Source organism: Elaeis guineensis, chromosome 1 (assembly GCF_000442705.2).
Source record: "Elaeis guineensis isolate ETL-2024a chromosome 1, EG11, whole genome shotgun sequence".
NCBI lineage: Eukaryota > Viridiplantae > Streptophyta > Magnoliopsida > Arecales > Arecaceae > Elaeis > Elaeis guineensis.
The window spans coordinates 175,314,450-175,337,055 of NC_025993.2; the positions used below are offsets into that span (position 1 = coordinate 175,314,450).

General features: G+C 43.8%; 1 pseudogene; it reads left to right on the forward strand.

Moving 5' to 3' along the window:
- Window positions 1-7,658: 7,658 nt before the first annotated feature.
- On the forward strand, window positions 7,659-16,521 carry LOC109505478 (probable cinnamyl alcohol dehydrogenase 5; annotated as a pseudogene).
- Window positions 16,522-22,606: the final 6,085 nt, after the last annotated feature.

Here is a 22,606-nt window from a genome sequence, read left to right on the forward strand (position 1 = left end):
CGACGAAAGTACTGTCGATTCCACCGGGGCCATGGCCACAATACCGAGCAATGCATCCAACTTAAGGATGAGATCGAATCTCTCATCCGCTGAGGGTATCTCGGTAAATTCTGGAGGAACCCGCCAACTCAACCAGTTGCCGACCGACGACCCCAGCCGACTGAAGAAGCGACGACCAATCAGCCAACGGCCGGGGTCATCAATATGATTTCCAAGCGATTGGGCCCGGGGACATCTGCTGGAGGGGAACCGACGAAGAGGCTGCACCCGGACAACGTTATTACCTTTACGGAAGAAGACGTTCGGGGCATCCAAACTCTCCATGATGACGCTGTTGTTGTCTCGGCAACAATAGCGAACTATGATGTAAAAATTTTTTTTGTAGATAATGAAAGTTCAACGAACGTTTTGTTTTACTCGACCTTCTCCCGGATGCGACTATCAACCGACCGACTTAAGAGGGTCCCTACGCCCTTGATAGGCTTCGCCGGGGATGCTGTCGCGATGGAAGGAGAAGTTACCCTGCCCGTAACGGTTGGCACCGAACCACGACAAAGCACGGTCCATTTGACTTTTGCGGTCGTCCAAGTGCCTTCGACCTACAACGCCATACTTGGAAGACCCGGACTAAACGCCCTCAAGGCAATTGTCTCGACGTACCATCTCCTAGTTCGGTTCCCAACCAAAAATAGAGTCGGGGAGATGCGCGGAGATCAACAGCTCGCTCGCCGATGCTTCCAGATCTCCGCTCAAAGCGACGAGTTGAAGGACTCCCTGACGATCGACAAATTAGACCAACGGGAGGAGGAAGAACGGGGTTCACCGATCAAACAGCTCGTTTCAATCTCGATAGCGGAGAATCTCAACCGATAGGTATGGGTCGGGTCTCAACTACCCGACCCAGAACGACGACGGTTGGCGGAGCTGCTAAAGGCCAACGCCGACATATTTGCTTGGTCGGCAGCAGATATGTCGGGCATCCCTCCGGAGACAATAATCCACCGACTCAACATGGACCCAACGGTGAGGCCGGTAAGGCAGAAAAAAAGGTCTTTTGCTCTTGAAAGACAGAAGGTCATCGACGAAGAAGTAGACAAGCTACTCGGGGCAGGGTTCATCAAAGAAACTGCATATCCCGATTGGCTCGCCAATGTTGTCATGGTAAAGAAAGCCAACGGGAAGTGGAGGATTTGCATTGACTACACCGATTTGAATCGGGCCTATCCGAAGGATAGCTTTCCACTTCCGAAGATCGACCAGCTGGTGGATGCGATGTCCGGTTATCGACTGCTCAGCTTCATGGACGCCTTCGTCGGGTACAATCAGATCCGGATGGCGCCCGAGGACGAGGAGCACACTGCCTTCGTGACCCTCAAGGGCCTCTACTGCTATAGGATGATGCCCTTCGGGCTGAAGAATGCTGGAGCTACCTACCAACGACTTGTCAATAAGGTCTTCAAAGATCAGATCGGGCGTAATATGGAAGTATACGTGGACGACATGCTGGTAAAGAGTGCGCAGACCGCAGATCATGTTCGAGACCTCGAAGAAGCTTTTCGCACTCTACGACGACATCGAATGAAGCTGAATCCGACCAAGTGCGCTTTTGGGGTGACCTGGGGAAAGTTTCTCAGGTTCCTCGTTTCTCAGCGTGGAATCGAGGCTAACCCTGAGAAAATCAAGGCAATCGTCGACATGCGCCACCCAAACACCAAGAAAGAGGTCCAGCAGCTGAATGGGAAAATCATTGCTCTCAGCCGATTCATCTCTCAGTCGGCCGAAAGATGCCTCCCGTTCTTCAAAACCCTGAGGCAGGCGAAGGGCTTCTCTTGGTCGGATGAGTGCCGACAGGCCTTCGAGGATCTGAAGAGGTACCTGGCTTCTCCATCGTTGCTTGTGAAGCCGGAGGTCGGGGAGACGTTGTATCTCTATTTGGCCACTTCTCCCAAGGCGGTCAGTTCGGTGCTCGTCAAAGAAAACGAGGGCCGAGCCCATCAACCTATCTACTATACCGGCAAAGTGCTTCGCGGTGTCGAAGCTCGATATTCGAAGACAGAAAAGATGATTTTCGCCCTGACCATCTCCACACAGCGACTCCGCCTATACTTCCAGGCGCATGCCATTGTGGTTCTCACCAACCAACCCCTGAGGGCGATATTGCGCCGACCTGACACATCGGGATGACTGGCAAAGTGGGCGATGAAGCTCAGCGAGTTCGACATACAGTATCGACCGCGACCTGCCTTAAAGGCCCAGGTCCTGGCCGACTTCATCGCAGAATGCCCGACGGCCGACCAAGGGTCGAAAGACGTGGAGCCCGATCAAGACGCGGCCTCCGAGCCTGACCCGACCTCCACCTGGGTACTGCACATCGATGGAGCTTCAAACGCTCAGGGGAGCGGGGCTGGGTTTCTGCTCACCAACTCGGATGGGGTAGTCACCGAGTACACCCTCCGATTCGACTTCAAAGCCTCCAATAACCAAGCCGAGTATGAAGCACTCCTCGCCAGTTTGAGGATGGCAAGGGAATTTGGGATCGACAGCCTCAGGGCATTCTTCGATTCTCAGCTGATCGTGGGGTAGGTCAAGGGCGAATTCGAGGCGCGAGATCCAGCTATGGCAAAATATCTCCAGAAAGTGAAGGATCTCGTGGCGCACCTCGGATATTTTGAAATCTCCCACATCCCCAGGTCGGAGAATGCCCGGGCCGACGCACTCTCCAGGCTGGCGACCTCGACTTTTGACTCTTTGGGCTGAATGTTCGTGGAGAATCTCGAGCAGCCGAGTATCGACAAGGTCGAGGAGGTGCTACGACTGACGGCCGAACCGAGCTGGATAGATCCAATTGTTCGGTACCTGACCGACGGGATCTACCCTGAAGATCCCGCTGAGGCCAAGCGGCTCCGATGGTCGGCCTCCCAATATGTGATCATGGATGGCCGACTCTACAAAAGGTCATTCTCCCTTCCCTTGCTCAGGTGCTTGGGACCGACCGACGCAGATTATGCGCTCAGAGAAGTGCACGAAGGAATCTGCGGGAGTCACTTGGGGGGCAAATCCTTAGCCTACAAGGTCCTGTGGCAGGGTTACTACTAGCCCACCATGAGGAAGGATGCGGTCGAGTTGGTCCGAAAGTACGAACCATGCCAGAAGTACGCCAACATACAACACCGACCAGCCGGCCAAATCACTCCTATCGTCTCCCCATGGCCCTTCACTCGGTGGGGAGTCGACATCCTTGGTCCCTTCCCTCCAGCATCGGGCCAAAGAAAGTTCATAGTTGTTGCTATCGACTACTTCACCAAGTAGGTGGAGGTCGAGCCCCTGGCGCAGGTTACCGAGCGTAAGAAGGAGGACTTCGTTCAGAAGTCCATCATCTTCAGATTCGGATTGTCGCATACCATTATCACCGACAATGGACGACAATTCGACAACCAGGACTTCAGAGACTTCTGCGCGAGGTTTCACATCACGCACCGACTGACTTCCGTCGGACACCCACAGTCCAACGGCGAAGTCGAGGTGACCAACCGGACCATACTACACGGGCTCAAAACCCGACTGAATGAAGCCAAGGGCCTCTGGGTCGACGAGCTGAGCTCCATTCTGTGGGCTTACCGAATGACCCCCCGCATTCCGACCGGGGAGTCACCTTTCAGTTTGGCCTATGGGATGGAGGCGATGATACCACTCGAGATTGGACTGCCATCTACCAGGGTCGAGCAGTATCAAGAGCCGAACAACTCTGATTGCCGGAGAGCCGACCTAGACCTCCTTCCCGAACTATGGAACGAGGCTCAACTTCGCATGGCTTCATACCGACAGAGGGTAGCCCGATATTACAACACCAAGATCAGACCAAAGCTCTTTAGGCCTGGGGACCTAGTCCTAAGAAAGGCAGAAGTCTCGAAGCCTCTAGACCAAGGGAAGCTAGCTCCGAACTGGGAAGGGCCCTACATGGTAGCAGACACCTACGGGCCAAGGGCTTACCGACTGGAAACTCTGGAGGAAAAACCCATTCCCCGGATCTGGAATGCTGACAACCTGAAGTTGTATCATCAATAAACTTTGTACCTGTTCATTCAGAATACAAATCCAGTTTCAACTTTCGGAGTTTTAACTCTTCGACTGATGATCGGCGCTCGCCAAGAAGGACGAGTCCCAGCATCCCCACTCAGACTTAATGACTACATGGAACCGACGGCCCGATCGCCGACGATGTATCGGACGCTCCAAAGGGCCGAACCGCCCATAACAATGAGAGTTAACACTCCTACGGTCGAAGTTTCGGGCCAAACGATCGGCTGACTTGCCGACTGAGCCCCGACCAAAGAAAGGCAAAACGCCTGCGCGACCGACGTCGCGACTTACCGACCGAGCTACGGTCGGTCGAAGGATATTCGGCTTGCCACCGTCTATCACACGATGCGACCACTGTCGCATTCATGACTCACCGTATATCACACGGTGCAGCGTAAGTACCCGACACAAGGGTATCGGGATCCGACTTATCATCGCTTCCCCGACCAAACGCGCCGAATGACGTCCGACTGAATGCATTGGAAGAGATCCGACTGCCAAGTCTAATCCGACGGTCGGTCGGCTTCCGGCTCAATGAATACGCCCGACTTACAACCGACCGAAGGACGCCCGACTTAAGCCATCGACCATCGAAAGGCCGATCCAAAGTCGGGACTTGCTCTGCCTTCATGACGGCACGCGTTACCGAACGTCCTAACTGATCTATTGGGCTAGCGACTAATGTGTTCAAACGCATTCCACAACACATGAAAAAAGAAAGACATGCGGAGGAAAAAAGTTTAAGTCCAAAACTTTGACTTTGATTTCATTGAAGATCCAGACAAGTCTACAAACTGGGCAGAAGCCCGACTACAAGTATGATAAGCCTAGCAAAAAGAAAAGAGAAAAACCGACTAATCCTCGGAGTCGGCCTCTTCCACTGGATAACGGTCGGGGACGGTCGGCGAACCCACTCGAGCTTCGGCAGTTGGGGCCGCTTGATCTTCGGTGGCTCGCTCTGCGTCTTCTTCGGCTTTCGCCCTGGTGGTGAGGCCTTTCGATGTTGGGTCGGCTGTCTCCTCCGCAGCTGGGGCCTCCGACTCCGGCAGAACAACACTGCTGAGATCAAGCTCCGGGTACAGGCTTCGAACAGCTTCCCGAGCGTCCTCGTACCCCATCCGGTACGAGAGGAAGCCGCTCTCCAGAAGTTCCTCCCGAAACTCTTTCGAGTCTCAAAAGTCTTCCACGGCCCGACCCATGGCCTCCTTCTCCGACTCTGCTTCTGCCTCGTGATGTCTGCATCGGTCTGGACGATGGATAGACCTTCTTCGGTCTTAGCAAGATTTTCGAGGCTTACTCGGAGCTGCTCGCGTTCGGCCTTCAGCTCCTTGGCGAAGCTGTCCCGCTCGTGCCGAAGCCGACGGACGGTCCGGGACTTCTTCTTCGCATCATCCCGGGTCGACTGCAGCTCCGACTCCGATGTCGCCAAGGTGCCCGTGAGTCGGGAGACCTCCTCCGTGAGTCGGGAGACCTCCCCCTCAAGTCGGCCCTCCCGATCGACCGACTGTTGCAGCTGGTCGACCAGAATGACCTTGTCGGCTTCAACGGCCGCGACCTTGTCTCTCCATGCCGTGCGCATATCACCGAACTTTTGATATCCGGTCTCTAGCTCGGATATGTTGTAGACCAGCTGCACAAAACAAAACCGACCGTTAAGGGATCGAACTTACGGAAACTATATTGAAGACAAAGAAGAGAGAAACTTACCCGGATCATCATCGGATGAATGAAGACAGCATGTCGGAAACACGCTGGTTCTTCATCGCCTCGATGTCGGCAGGAAGAAGGAGCGCCTGGCACAGCCTCCTGGCCAAGTCATGGTTGGCCAGGCCCGACGCACCTTCGGGGAGTGGGAAGTCGGTCGACCCTCCGCCACCGGCCGACCTTCCTTCATCGCCCGATGTCATGGGGGCCTTCCCTCGGCCGGACATCCAGGCCCTGACGTCGGAGAGGGATGGCAGGCTTGAGCCCGACCGAGTGTCGACCGAGGGCGCAGCAGCAGCGGGCGCGGGTCGCTCGGGCTCATGCGCCTCCTCCCGATCCTCCTCTGCCGGCTGAGCAGCCGGTGCGCCATCGACCGACTCATCGGCCGCCCTTCTTTCGGGCGAGGCTACGCCCTCACCCGACGGTCCCTCGGACGGGACCTCGACGAGCACTGTCGATGCCGACAGTGCGATGACGGGCTCTGCCCCCGACCCAGTCGGTTCGCTCGACGAAGCTACGTGGGGCCTCTTGGGAGGCCGCGATGGCCCTGCCCCTTGCGCCGGCCTCTTCCAAACGGCGTACTGATGTACGTCAGCTGCCGTCAGTCTCGACTTTGGCGGTATATCTGCAAACGACGACAGACGGTCAGCACCACAAAGAAAAGATGGAAAGAAAAAGGGGAAGAAAAATAAAAAATCGACCTAAGTGAGGGATCGGGCTGAGGCCGGCGTCGTACAGGGCCTGCTCAGTGACGAGCTCCCTCTGCTTCGGCACCGAGATATCTTTCAGCCGATGGAAGTCTTCCCGATCTTCGACTTCCACCCGACTGTTCTCATTCGGTTCGGTTCGAAGATTCTCCCAACGGGCAGGGAACCCCCAAGGAGTAGAAGAAGACGCGAAAAAGAACTGATTCTTCCATCCATGAATAGACGACGGAAGACCAGTGATGAAGGAAAGCCCCTTCCGAGGATTGAAGTACCACCACCCTCGAGCTTTAGGGTGGGGTCGGAGGACAAAGAAGGCTCGAAAGAGGGAGATCCGAGGATCAGTCGGCAAAAGTCGACACAAAAGAGCAAAACTGACTATTAGCCGAACTGAGTTCGGTGCGAGTTGCGCCAGGCACAGCCCGTAATAATCAAGCACGTTTCGGACGAACTCCGGGACCGAGAAGCGAAGGCCGGCCCGGAGGTCCTCAACGTAGAAAGCCACCTGGCCCTCAGGCGGGCTATTAACCCGACCGTCAGCACCAAGGGCGAACAGCCAAAACTGCCCCGGGATGCGATATTGCTCCCAGAGCCGATCGACGTTCGGCCTCGAAAGTGAAGAGACCTCCACCTCCGGGGTCGATCGAGTGTCGTCAGTTGGCTCTCCCGACCGACTTCCTCGGGGGATGTTCTAGCCATGGATTGAAACAAAAGAAGAAGAAGAAGCAGACTGCGAGAATGCAAAGGAGAAGACGGTGAAAATGGTGATGGCCTTCAGAAGGAGAAGGGAGAGCTCCTAAGAAGAAGGGAAGCGGAGTACCTGGAACAGGGGACTACGTGGGCAGAGTCTCGACAGCGAAATGAGGGGGGTAAAAAACTGAATATGAGCGACCCTGTATATATAGTACCCCCGATGGTCGAGATGAAGGCACGACCAACGAGGAACTCCTAGATCGCACCACGTGGCAACATCCGGGCCGTCCGTCGGCCCGACGGTTCGATGCACCCATCCTCATATCGAGCCACGTCACCTTCATCCGCTCCAACGGACCCGTCCCAATGGCCACATGCCACGTGGCACAGAGGTCGTGACGTTTCGTATCCCCGAAGGGGCGGCGGGAACGACGGTTTCTCTTTCCGATGGGACGAGATGTCTGACGCTGACGGGACATGACATCTGATGCCGACGAAGCGTCTGACACCGGCAGGACGTCTGGCACCGACGAGATAGGACATCTGATGCCGACGAGACGTCTGACACTGACAGGACGTCTAACGCCAGCGAATCGCCCTGCATTCATGAGGCACCTGTCGTCATGCCTGCCCACGGGACGGTCGGAGCTTGACACGCTGGTAATCCACTCCTTTTCGCCCGACGCTGCTGTCCAAACAAAGACATTGGCCAGCGTGCCATCCGACTTAGGAGTGGAGGGGGGCAACTGTTGGAGAATACCGACCGACCCCACCCATGCCGACTCATCGTCGGGCCGACCGACCGACGGGTGCCGTTACCGACCGATCGACGGCAATCGACCGACCGACCGACGGCTGTCGACCGACCGTACGTCGGTCGGGCAGACCTTCTCCACTCTCCCATCCGACAGCGCTATGGGGCCCGATGCCCGACTCCTGCAACGCGCCCGACTGACTGTCGGAGGGGCCCAAATTTTCACCCGACGTCCCTCAGCTAGCCACCGACCTACGGTCGGTCGGCTCCTCCAATCGCCGTACTACTGCCAGGGACTGTCGGTCCTGACAACGGCATGCGGCACTGCCGCCTAGGGGCATTATCCCGCCTAAGGCATGGTCAACTCTAGCGATTTGACAGCCCCACAGTGATTTGACACCTTTAAGGCGATTCTGACAGTCTACAGTGAGTTGACAATTCTTCAATTGTCCGCGCCATTAATGACGGCGCCATACCATGCTCCACTATATATATCGGGGAAGGCAACAGTGCTAGAGGTCCCTTCGAAACCCTCAAGCTCTCCCTCTCTCTCTCTCACCCTCTCTCGTAGAGCTCCTTGTCTTCTTTTCACTGTTGCCCAGTCTTCTCTCTGACTTGACCGTCGGAGGATCCTCGCCGGAGCCGCCTCCGGTCAGCGTGGACTTTCTTTTACAGGCGCTCGTTTTCGGTGACCAGGCGACGAGGGGATTGGCCGCAACAACACCAAATCTCCATCTGGATATTTCTGGCACCACTCATAGCCCAATAAGCAATACTCTTCTCAATAGTGAGCAGAATGTTTGGAAGTGGAGGAGTTCGTGGGAGTGGAAAAGTTCCAGATCATCCAAAGCTCTTATCATTATCCACAAATTCTATTGGAGCACAATAACGAGAAAGATTGATTCTAACAGTGCTGGCATAAAGGGAGAAAGATTGATTCTAATAGTCAGACTATCCAGATTGATGCTAATAGTTAGAATATCCATTGAAAGTTAAAGCAGCCTTTGGCTACTCAGAAAGAGGAATATTTATTGCAGTACGGTGGAGCAACCTCCCACCATTGTTGGTTGAGAATTCGTCATCCCTTCTCCTCTTACATGAGAGCAGCGATAATTTCTTGATGGATCTATATTGTGTCATCTTGTTTTCTCCAAAGGCACAATTTATAGATTTGCCCTTGTGAGCATTAGTGGAACTCAAATCTAGAAATACTGCATAATGACTCCATCATCTATTTCCTGGTTGTTATGGTTGGGTTCATGTCACATGGAGGGATAAGAAGAAAATTATAACGCTTAATCGCACAGACATTTTACATTATGTGGCTTTCAGCTGAATTTTGAACTGGTGATTTTGCTATTTTGACTTTTTTTTATTTTGATCATCAGAATTATATTTGCACCCACTTTAGTAAATTTATCCATATGAATTATCTTACCATATTTTTTGAATATTTAGATGTAGAGCTTTGAATGCTGGTTAATATTATAATCTTATATATTGTTTTTCTTATCGTCCATGATTCCTGCAGTAGTTGATTGAAATCTTTAAACATTTCTTGTCTGTGAATAAATGACTAATGGGAGGACAATTTACTGGCTTACAGGAACAATGGAGATGACGATGTCACCATAAAGATAATGTACTGTGGGATCTGCCACACAGACCTTCATAACATTAAGAATGAACAGACAAATACCATCTACCCAATTGTCCCAGGGTATGTATCTCTTAACACCAACAAACTTTTTTATCCATAATACAACCTTTCTCTAATACTCATTTAGATGAATTTAGAGAAAATGGAAAATGCACATTTTCTTTTTTTTTTGCCGAAAAATGGCATTCTCTTTCAACGATACAGTTGCAAGTGTTCGAAGCTTGTGTGTTGTTCTTTACTCCTTGCTACCAGGAAGCTTCTACCCATGGTGCTGCACCCGCTTCAGTATCTCAGGAAATTCGCTTCTGTACCTGCTTCCCAAGCATTTCCAATTCCCTCCTCTCTCTCTCTCTCTCTCTCAAAAAAAAAAAAAAAAAAAAAAAGCAACTAAATCTGCTCCTGCAACCAACCCACTTTCTGGTAACTACGCTTGATGTGATCTGCTTTATTCTATTCAATGATGTGAACAGAGTCGACCTTATTTACGATAAGAGACAATTGTTCGGTGACTTGTCAGCATTGGAGGCTTGCCATAACCATTGCATGTCGAAGGACACCAAACGACTTTTGAATGCTTGCCGCAGAAAATGAGACCTGGAGCACTGAGAAGTAGTACTAGTATGTAGGTGTTATACTAAACAGGCATCGTAAAATCTTCTTAGCTCATGCAAAATTTTGTTAACGTAATAAAATCTTTTATGTCAATAGTTGATGCATGTATTGGCTAATGATTATCTCAAGAATCTGAAAAATAAATGTAAAGTGTGGAGATCTGGCCTACAAACTGTGGCAAGCGCTCATTAGTAATGATGTCATGGTCTGTTCATGGTTTTCATCTTACTATTGCTATTGCAGTCATGCCTGTGCATGGAGTATCATTGCATTCATCCTTAGGGAAGCAGAAATTTTCCATATTGCTTCACTCTCAACAGCATTCACATGAGCGCAACAAGATACTCACCATTGCACAAAGCAACCATTTGATAGACATCACCCATATACCCGAAAGCACATGAAGATTCACAAAAGAACTAACTGTGCATGCATGAGATTGTTGGTGTCGATCGTTATACCGAAGTGGGGAGCAATGTACATGAGTTCAAGTTTGGAGACAAGGTGGAAGAAGGCTGCTTGGTTAATTCTTGCCGTTCCTGTGATGGCCGCAAACAAGGTTTCGAGAACTACTGTCCCAGAATGATACTTGCGTACAAACAAAGCCATCGATACCGATGGAACAATGACCTATGGAGGGTACTCTGATATTGTCACGCTCCCGATCCGAGATTTATAAATCGAGGATCGCGGCAACCGCCGCATACTCATGAAGAACTCTCTCCATAAGCATGCAAGGCATCTCATCACGATATCAATGCATCACAGCGGAATAAATTCAAATAATTATTATTCAACTGTAATTCAAGTAATTAAATCAAATGTCTTACATCCAATAAAATTTTTGCTAACAATAAAACAATAGATCTAAATTCAATGAAGTTGACAATGCTAATCTCGCTTCTAAAAGCTCTGTCCCAATATTTCTTCCCACGCTTGAAATTAATTATCTGAATCTGAAAAATAGAAAGAAAGATAATGAGCTAGACAGCCCAGTAAGTAACAAGTATCTCTACCAGATATTTCAGATATTATCTAATTTTCAAGAATAATGCTGCAAATAAACATAAGAGTATATTTCATGCTGATTTAATACAAATCAAATATTTTCAAATATTTACATATAATATAATCATAAATCCGATTCGATTTAAAACACTCGTAACTCAACAGCCTTGACTATGACCAACGTTTAATCCCCATTGGCGGGGTCCACAGAATACCAGCGCACAACCCCCACTGGCAGGGTCCACAAATACCAGCGCACAATCCCCACTGGCAGGGTCCACAAACACCAGCGCACAACCCCCACTGGTAGGGTCCACTGAATACCAACGTATAATCCCCATTGGCGGGGCCCACTGAAACATAGTTAAGCTGAGAGCATAAATCCGATCTGTATCAAAACACTTTGTATCATAATATATATCATAATCTTTGACTAAACATGTGCATAAATCGATATACCATAACATTTCAAAAGCACTTTTCTTTCAAAACATGATTTCATAAATCATGCATAATTTCAGAGAATAATTATTTATTTTCAGAATAAATATGGAATATCTCGAGAAGATGATTCATTACTTACCTTCCACGAAGCACTGAATGAACAGATCGACTAACTTCTAGGAGATTCTTCTGTGCCTATTATCCAAAATTATATTTTTACATTAATTTAATTCAAAATTAAATCTAACAAATCTCAAAATTAAAATCTCGCTTAAAATCAGACTCGTCTCTAAACTCGATCAGAATCATCAGATGAAGCCTTCTCCTATGCTAATCCTAGAAGGATAACTTTAGAGAGAGAAATCCATCAAGAGAGAGAGAAACAAATTAGAGAGAGAAAATTCTAAAGAGAGAAAGTAGAGAGAGAAAGTCCAATTTCAGAGAGAGAAAGTCAGGGTTTAGACTGAAAGAAGAGAGAGAAACTCTCTCTCTCATCAATTTCAATTTTTTTTAAATTTATTTATTTATTTATTTACTTATATATATATATATTTATTATTATTATTATTATTATATATTTTCTTTTCTTTTCTTTTTCTTTTTTTTCTTTTTTTTCTTTCCTTTTCTTTTTCTTTTTTTTTTCCTTCTTTCTCTTTTCTTTTTCTTCTTTTTCTTCTTTTTCTTGGTTCTTCCCGTGCCGGAACAGAGGACGATAGTCCGGCCTTGACCGGCCGTTCGGGCCATAGCCGCCGCGGTGGAGACCGGCGGCCGACGGGGGCCACTCCCCCGATCACGGAGGAAACATGGCCGGCGGTCAATTTCGATCGCCGGCGCCGAAAATTCACGAAAAGGAGGCCCAAAAAAATAGTCTCCTTCCCGATCGAAAATCGGTGACACTCGTCGCCGGCCACCTCAAGCAAAAGTACAGGAAGATAGGGAAAGAAGAGAGGAAGGAAAGGAAGGCTCACCCCGGCCTCCAGTGACCACACCGGCGAGCAATCACGGCGAGAACCCGAACGGTGTCCGCGGCTTTGATTGAGAAAAACGGAGAGAAAGAGAGAGGGAGGAGGCCGACGTTCGGTCTCAAGGGGGAAGGGGTATTCTTATAGGGGGCTCTAGGACTCCGAGGGGTCCTAGGAGTCCCGATTTAGCCCGGATCTCGCCGGAGAAGAAGACTCCTATCGAGAGTCTTCTTTCCGGTTTTGAATCCCCTGTTTTCTCTCTTCTTTTTTTTTTTTTTCATTTCGGGCTTCGTCTGCTGGGCTGGGCTTTTGGGCTATCACATTCTTCACCCCTAAAAAGAAATTTCGTCCTCGAAATTTTTCATACCTGTCACCATTGTATTGGAAGCCTGTGCATTCTATAGAGTAAGCGCATTCATTCTTCCCTGGTTTTTAGGAATCTGTCCACCACCCTTATGTTGTCCTTCATGAGTTCTTTGGCCAACTTGATTTTCAGTATTTAGCGGGCAGCTAGCAATTTTATGATCCTTCTGACCACATTTGAAACAAGCACCGGTATTCCAATAACAATCCTTGTCTGCATGATTTTTGCCACATCTGGAGTACGGCTCACCATCAATCTGTTGAGTCTTATTGTCTACTGCTCCTTTAGCTGATCTTTTGATGTTTTATTATTCTGCCCTTGTGTATCATTTGATTTTTGCTCTCTTTCTTTGCTTTCTTTCTCTTTCCATTCGTTCTTCATTGACTTCCCTTTCAATTATTAGTGCTTTGTTTACCACGTCGGCATAAGTTGTCAATTCATATGGAACCACTTGTTTTCGAATTTCAGTTCTCCGTCCCATCTCAAACTTGTGAACACGTTCTTGCTCACCATCTACTAATTTCGGAGCAAATTTTGCTAACTCTGTAAATTTTGCTTCATATTCAGTCACACTCATACCCTTTTGCTTCAAATAAATAAACTCTTATTCTTGTCATTCTACGGGGAGGCATGATAACCTTGTAGTAGTAAAACCTTATTAGATTCATTGATCTATTTGTTAGGATGGGTTTATTATGATGCTCATACTTTAACGTCCCAATATTCTTAATGTTTACCCACCTACACTCATACTATGTCAAATTTTATGTGTCATAATTTATCCACTTATGCTCTGATACCATATTAATTGTCACGCCCCCGACCTGAGATTATGAATCGAGGGTCATGGCAACCGCCGCATACTTATAGAATACTTTTCCCATAAGCATGCAAGGCATCTCATCATGATATCTTCACAAACAGTTAAATAAATTTTTCTTTATTCAATAATCAAACCTTGGTTCAAATAACAAATCAAAACTAAGTGTTCAAAAGAAAGTAACTGTCTGACAAAGTCAATACTAAAAACAAAACTAAAGGTCTTGAATCAATTCTGAGAAAAATCCTAAATCAATGAGTTAACTCCATCTCTAATCGCTCTCCCAATCGAAATCCTGCATCATGCTAATTTTCTGGATCTGTAAGAAAAACATAAAACTTATCATGAGCTAAATAGCCCAGTAAGCAGTGTATACCTTTAACTGAATAATCAGGCAACTAATACTATGCATTAACAAATCAATATGTAATTTCATGAAATCATATTCATACTATCAATCATATATAAAAATCAAATCATCATAATTTTTAATTATGCTTTTCTTCTTAAATTCATCAATTTCTTAAATTCTTCTTACCAACCATGACTATGACCACATTATCCCTGTGGCAGGGTCATAATACCGCGTATCTGCTTGCGGTGGGCTGCGAATCATCTGGCAGCCAAGTCCTTTGGAACCGCTGGTCTAGCTGGCGGTTTTGTCGCTGGTCTATCTGGCGACATGTCGCTGGTCTCACTGGTGACATAAATCCTCAGGACAGTCAATTGCCAACGTATATGCCCCCATTGGCGGGGTCCTCAACACAGTCAGGTTATCAATTTCATATTGTCTTCCAATTCATATATTATTTTCAAGAATAATAAAATTAATTGATATTCGAGTCAAATCAATTATAACATTCTTTGAGATCATATATCATCATAATAATTGCTCAACAAATAACTTCAATCATAAATAATTTTCTACAATTAACTTTCATCATAAATAATTTTCAACAATTATTTCAATAAATAATTTCAATCGCAAGCATGCATAAATTTATTTAATTCATAATATACCAGATAAATTCAGTAAAAGTAAACACTACTTACCTCAAATGTATTCCAATAAATCCACATAATTCTATAAATTTTCTTCCAAAAATTCTGTTCATAGATCATATCGCGATATCCCATGATCAAATATCCACAATCCTATACAGAATCAATTTCAATAATTAGAAAGAATACGAATACCATATTTCAACGGTTTAGATTGGGTCCGATCATCTAATTTTATCTAATCAAAATCTAATTATGACCTAAATGATCCAAAGTTTGACTATCAGATCAAATCAGATTCGAAGTGATAGGATCAAGGTTTCTTCATCGATTTCATAAAATCAAGTGGAGAGAGAGAATCAGAGGAGAGAGAATTCATGAGGTACAATTCGAATTGATCAAGTGACACAATCCAACATTACGATTGATCCAATATCTCAATTGGTGAAATCAATCATGATCAAATCAAGTCATGGCTAGATCGAAATCATGGATGATCAAATCTAAAGATTCATGGTCTGATTAAGGTGGGTGCCAATACGTTGTCTGACAATCATGGATCAGGGTTCTTCATTAGAATCAGATCAGACTTATTAAAAGAAATTTCTTCATTCACTAACCTTTTTTTTAGAGAGAGAATCAATCAAGAGAGAAAATATTTTAGAGAAAGAAAGTAGAGAGAGAAAGTCCAATTCCAGAGAGAGAAAGTCAGGGTTTAGACTGAAAGAAGAGAGAGAAGAGAGAGAAACTCTCTCTCTCATCAATTTTAATTTTTTTTTAAATTTATTTATTTATTTATTTACTTATATATATATATATATATATATTTTTATTATTATTATTATATTTTTTTTCTTTTCTTTTTTTTTCTTTTTCTTCTTTTCTTTTTCTTTTTTTTCCTTCTTTTTCTTGGTTCTTCCCGTGCCGGAACAGAGGACGATAGTCCGGCCTTGACCGGCCGTTCGGGCCATAGCCGCTGCGGTGGAGGCCGGCGGCCGACGGGGGTCACTCCCCCGATCACGGAGGAAACATGGCCGGCGGTCAATTTCGATCGCCGGCGCCGGAAATTCACGAAAATGAGGTCCAAAAAAATAGTCTCCTTCCCGATCGGAAATCGGCGACACTCGTCGCCGGCCACCTCAAGCAAAAGTACAGGAAGATAGGGAAAGAAGAGAGGAAGGAAAGGAAGGCTCACCCCGGCCTCCGGTGACCACACCGGCGAGCAATCACGGCGAGAACCCGAACGGTGTCCGCGGCTTTGATTGAGAAAAACGGAGAGAAAGAGAGAGGGAGGAGGCCGATGTTCGGTCTCAAGGGGGAAGGGGTATTCTTATAGGGGGCTCTAGGACTCCGAGGGGTCCTAGGAGTCCCGATTTAGCCCGGATCTCGCCGGAGAAGAAGACTCCTATCGGGAGTCTTCTTCCTGGTTTTGAATCCCCTGTTTTCTCTCTCTTTTTTTTTTTTTTTTTTTTCATTTCGGGCTTCGTCTGCTGGGCTGGGCTTTTGGGCTATCACAGATATGATAGTCGTCGACGAGCATTTCGTTGTGCGGATCCCTGACACCATGACCTTTGACAAGTGTGCCCCACTGCTTTGTGCTGGCATCACTGCATACAGCCCATTGAAGTATTTTGGACTCAATGAACCAGGGAAGCATGTTGGGGTGGTCGGCCTTGAAGGGGGAGCTACCAGCTTTCTCCTTGATCATGGGTAAGTAAAGTGCTGATTCTCAAATGTGTTTGTAAGATTGCTGGTTTGTTTGTTTTACTTGTTGGTCTTTCGATGAAATGAATTGCATGGATCTACCTATAGGTGGGAAAATTGTGGCGGGGGTTTGCATTGGAGGAATGAAGGATACCCAGGAGATGTTGGACTTCGCTGCAAAGCACAACGTAACAGCAGAGATTGAGCTCATCGGTATGGATTACGTGAACAAGGCAATGGAGCGACTTGCCAAGGCAGATGTCAGATATCGATTTGTCATTGATATCGCCAACACCTTGACAACTGCTCACATTTGGAGTTCCAAAGATAGCTATATATGTACCATTATTTCGGACTTTCTGGTTGCTATTATTATGTTCTCTCCATGCAGTTGGATTGTTGTTCGTTATTCTATCCTAAGTTTGTCTTACCACATTATATCTTTGTCATATGAGATTTTGGGATAGGCTGCTGTTTGCTGGTCATTGATTTATGATATGGGGTTATGTTCTTAATGCATTGATGTTGGGAAGGATTCCTCACGAGTACGGAATATGAATCCCTCACTCAAGATTGCTAACATAGGTGATGATGTCAACACTGCAACACGAAGAAAAAAGAAATAAAAAAGATACAATCAAATACATGGATCAGCCCAAGACTTATCTCCACAGAACATACAAAGACTTCATTATGAAAGAAAATAAATACAAGAGGAGATTATAAACTCTCAACTCTCATAAATCTCTCTTTTTCAATAAGAAGCACGCACTCCTTACAAAATCTCTCACAAAAACATCAAGAAAAACCCTCTCTGCAGCTGCTCTCGCAGTTCTCTGCCGCTGCTACTGCATGCTGCTCACACCAAGCTGCTACTTAAGACTTCTGGCCACCACACCTGTTTCCAAAGCCTATGTACCCCTATTAAATGCCTCAAACTCACTTCAGATCAAAATCAGAATTATATCAAGACTCAAGAACTAGTTTGAATCATCGGATCTCTCCCGCAAGCTTCTCTGACCCTTAGATCATGCGTCTGCACGTGTCGCGGCCGTCGGATCGCACAAAGCCGCATGTGCACCGTGATAAACTGAATTTAGACCACGGTGGTCCATAGAAGATGCATGGACTGTATTTCCTCCCGTGGTCCATGGTGGACCGCATCACACACTGCTCTGCGTCGCATGGGCGCACGCCTGGACCTGCACGCATCTTGGGCTGCACGTGTTCATGCACCTATGTGCTGGTCCAGCACTTGGGCTACAAGCTGCGGGCCTTTGTATCTGTCAGGCTTGTCCATCTTGAGAATTAAATAATCAATGACCTGATATGATCTAACTTGATAAGTGGAACGAATAAAATATTAGGATTGAAATCAGATCAGATACTAGCATATCTATATCCATATTTATTTTGTCAGACGAATATAAATATAGATACAAATATTATTTGGATGCAAAAATTTATATTTATATTTATTTTAAAGGAATGTGGATACAATTTAAATACTGGAAGTATGAATATAATTATGGATATAACTTAGATAATTAAATTTTATGACTAAAGGATCAAAGATATTACTAAATAGATAATAAATCAAGTTAATAATATATTTATATAGTTGTATATTTGTTTAAAAAATTAATAAGTACTATATAAAATTATAAAAGATTACATATAAATTCGGATATTCAAATATAGATCGGATAGTTGTCTATCCATATCTATATCTATTTTTCTTTGACAGATATGGATATGAATACGGATATCAAAATGGATCTTTAAATTTTTATCCATATCCAAATTAATTTAGATATCAAAACAAATCCAGACAGATAATATCCATATCACTTTCATCCCTACGAAATATGCATGAATATTAGCTCTTGTATCTATTTACCAATCATTTATTTCAACAGTCATGTTAACTTTAGGAGGAAAAAAAAAGATCTGAAAATTATCTCAGAGAAGCTGGCCCAGATGTCACCATGTTAATTTTAGGACGACGGGCGATCGAACCATTCTTCTTAGGTGTAGTGAGAGCAAACTTCTTATAAAAATAATCTTTTATCAAGTAATTGATCCTCCTACACATGAAGCAGCAATGACCATTTCCACCCTCGGACTTTTGTTATTTGTTATTATTATTATTGTTTTTACTATAGTAAAAATATTTTTTTATTATTTTTAAATTTATTTTGATGGTTTTGGTTACTGCGAGGCTTGGAGTGATCTTTAGCATATTCATCTTAGGCTACTTTTCATTAAAAATTTCATCTTTATTTCTATTTTTCTCTTCAATTTTTATAAAATTTAGAACATACTTAAAAGAGAGTTCTCCCTAGATGTGATTAACTTTATTCATATAGCTAGACCATGATGAGGGCAATTTATCAATTAAACTAGTTACAAAAAAAATTGCATCAAGTGTCACACTACTAGATTTAAGTTGTTCAACTATATACTCAAATACATGCAATTAATCATTTATGGGCCTGGTGTCACTACTTTGAATTTTATAAGGTTCGAGGCTTTGTACGAACCTCTTTTAATCAAGATCTTCTTGGCCATATTTTTATTTTAGGATTAACCAAAATTCTTTAGCACTTAATTTCAGTACCACAAAGAAATATCAGCCTCTCCAAAAAAGCACTTAAGATGCGGTTTAGGCAGTGGTAGTTTAGAAGTTATGGTGATAAAGTAGATGAAGAGACGGATTTGGATTTCTGGATATTATTGGAGGAGGCCCCATGTTCTTTACCTTTCTAATGACCCCTACTATGCCCATGACCACCGTCAATGGACTTGATCACACCCAAAGGATAGGACTCACTACTATTACCTTCAAGGGGGTCAAAAATAGTGGAGATGAAGTTAAGGATATGTGGTTAACCAAAACTTAATTTGGTTTTGCCATCTACAGAAATTATATCCATCAAAGAGACTTGGTTTGGCCAAACAAGATATATCCATAAGTTGAGTGAAGGATCTCATTTTAATTTATAATGATAGACAAAAGATCTAAGGGAGAAATACAAAATCTAGAAATAAAGAGTAATAAAATAGATTATAACTTTAATCTATACAAGTATGTAGCACTTTTATGATTTAAATGATAACAATCTATCAAATGCATATGACTATCACTTTTAGATTGTTGGAAATATGATAATAGACAAAAGATAGATAAAACAAAATCATGTATGATTCTCTTCTAAGAAATGAGATGTTAAATTGAAAAAATTAGAGAATGACCTGAAATCGAGGCACACTTAAAAGTGCTATCCTAGAGGCAATATCGCCTCCCCACGTGCGAGGCTATTGATGCCCACTTCCAGAAATACAACGATCTAGTAGATAACCACTCATTCCCCCCATCAGCATGGCTTTAAGAAGACTAGATGTGAATCAAAAAAGCTTTCGGAGCCTAGTAAAATAAGAGAGTAAGAGAATAGTAAAAAACAATAGAATCTTCTCTCTCTTCTTCTCTCATTCTAGCTAATATATAGACAGGCTACAATAGAGAAAAGAATCCAATATAGAAAGATAGCTCATAAAAGGAAGCTCCATAATGGCTAGCCCAATAGAAGGAGCCAAATAAGGAAGCTTGAATGAATAAATCATTAATAGATTATTCTCAAGCATTTTATTTAAGCTGATTGGGTATTGCCTTATATAGGCCGATTAAATAGAGCAAGATATGAATGATTCAGATTAACATAATAATAAAATAAAAAAAATATTCATAAGATCAGTATTCATTTAAAATTTTAAATCATAAAATAATTAGTAAAACTAATAGCAGCACCCACCACAACCATATTTGTCCATGTTATCATGGGCTTTTAAATATAAAGTTGATGAGATAAGTTGAAGCACCAACTTGACTCGAAGAAACCTAACAGGTTGTAATTACCACCTACCCACCACCATCATCCTTCATGAAAATTAGGAACAGAAGCATAAACTAGCATCACACTTCTCTCCTAGAGAGTTTTTGTGTGCAATTATACTTGAGCTCTTCCACAACTCTAATCTTCCAATAAATGACTCATTAGGTGCAAACATAGAGATGGCAACGGATCGGATATTGGTCTGATTGGCCAATATCCATATCCGTCCAATAATTAAAATTCCATACTCATACTTGTTTTGTACCCGCCTTGGGTCGATTTGGTTTGAGTCAAGTAGAGATGGGGATCAGATCGGAACGGATAGATAAGAGGGAATAAATCAGCTTAGATACATGTAAATATTATAAAATAATTATATTTTTGAAAGGAAGACATATATTAAGATTATATTAAATGGGGTTTAGAATGGAACATGTCCTTATCCATACCCAACCCGAACCTCCTTAGAGTATTTTCTTTAGAACGCATACATGCTCCAAGTTCTAATCAGGACATCCCATCTTCTAAATAAACTGAAGATGTTTGTGTTGGGATAGTTGTAATAATCTTATGCCATGTTTGAGATAGGACTCCAACTAAACAAAGAGAGAGACAAAGATTTAGAGAGAAAGGAACTCTATAAGATATAGTCGATTTAGCAGGGAAGCATAGTGTAGGCAGTTGCCTATTGGTCGGAAATAGAGGAGAACTCTGTTTGGTGGGAAATAGGGGCTAGGTAGTTTAATAAGGTAAGTGGTTTAACAAGAAAGCACTTGAGTCTAGTCCTTGCTGGGTTTGAGTAATTCTTTGTGCACCATGTGCAGTGCTATAGGAGTACATCATCCAATAATATTGTGACTCATAGCGCACTTACATGAGACAGACATTTAATGCCACTCAATTTTTTTCTTCATCCAATTTTTAGTGATGAAAATATCTTTTTCTTTATAGAACAAAGAAAAAAATAATATTATTACTTTCTGATGTCTTGTATGACTTTTTATGAATATATATAACGTTCTGAATGATATATATATAACTTCCTATATCTTTATGATATCTTGAACAATATATATAGCTTCCTAATGCCTTATATGACTTTCTGTGAATATATATGTCATCTTGAATAATATATATAACTTTCTGTGAATATATATGACATCTTGAATAATATATCTGACTTCTTGTGAATATATATGATATTCTGAACAATATATATGACTTCTTGATGCCTTATATGACCAACAGAAAGTCATATATATTGTTCAGGACATCATATATAATAATAGGAAGTCATATAGATTATTTAGGATGTCATATATATTGATAGAAAGTCATATAAGGCATTAAGAAGTCATATATATTATTCATGATGTCATATATATTCACAGAAAGTCATATATATTATTCAAGATGTAATATATATTCACAGAAGGTCATATAAGGCATTAGGAAGCCATGTATATCATTGAAGATATCATGTATATTCACAAAAATTAATGTATATTATTCAGAATGTCATATATATTCATAAAAAATAATACAAAGCATCAGGAAGTCATATATATTATTCAGGAAGTCATAAATATACAGAAAGTGATATATATGATTCAGAATATCATATATATTCATGAAAAATCATACAAGATATCAGGAAGTAATAATACTATTTTTTTTTGTTCTATGAAGGAAAAGATATTTTCATCATTTAAAATTGGAGAAACAAAAGGCTGGATGGTATTAAATATCTATCTCATCATAAAATGCACTATATGCTTCAATATAATTAGGTGGTGCGCTCCACATCAATTTTGTTACTTGACAATACGGTGCATAAAGACTTTCTCTATCAGATTTTAGTGTCTCACATAAACGAGTTGAGGCCTGGGTGAGCATAAAGTGAGATTGGGCGACCCAAGAGATACTCAATTGCCCAAGTGAACTTCTAGTTTGATGAGTGACCGTTGGTTAATTTGGGCTATTTAGGTGGCCCTTGCCTAAGCGGGCTGGGGATATTCTAGGTTCCTGGTGTCATGAATTTGCTGACAAAAAACTTAAGCTGTTAGAGAAATTTTTTGTGCACCATGGGTAGTGTAAAAAATTCAATATGGAGTGAATCGTCTTATCTAATTGGTCCACGTAGTCACCGCTTTCCAACGTGCATTTAATGCTTGCAGGTCAGTTTTTTCGTTTAAAAATTTT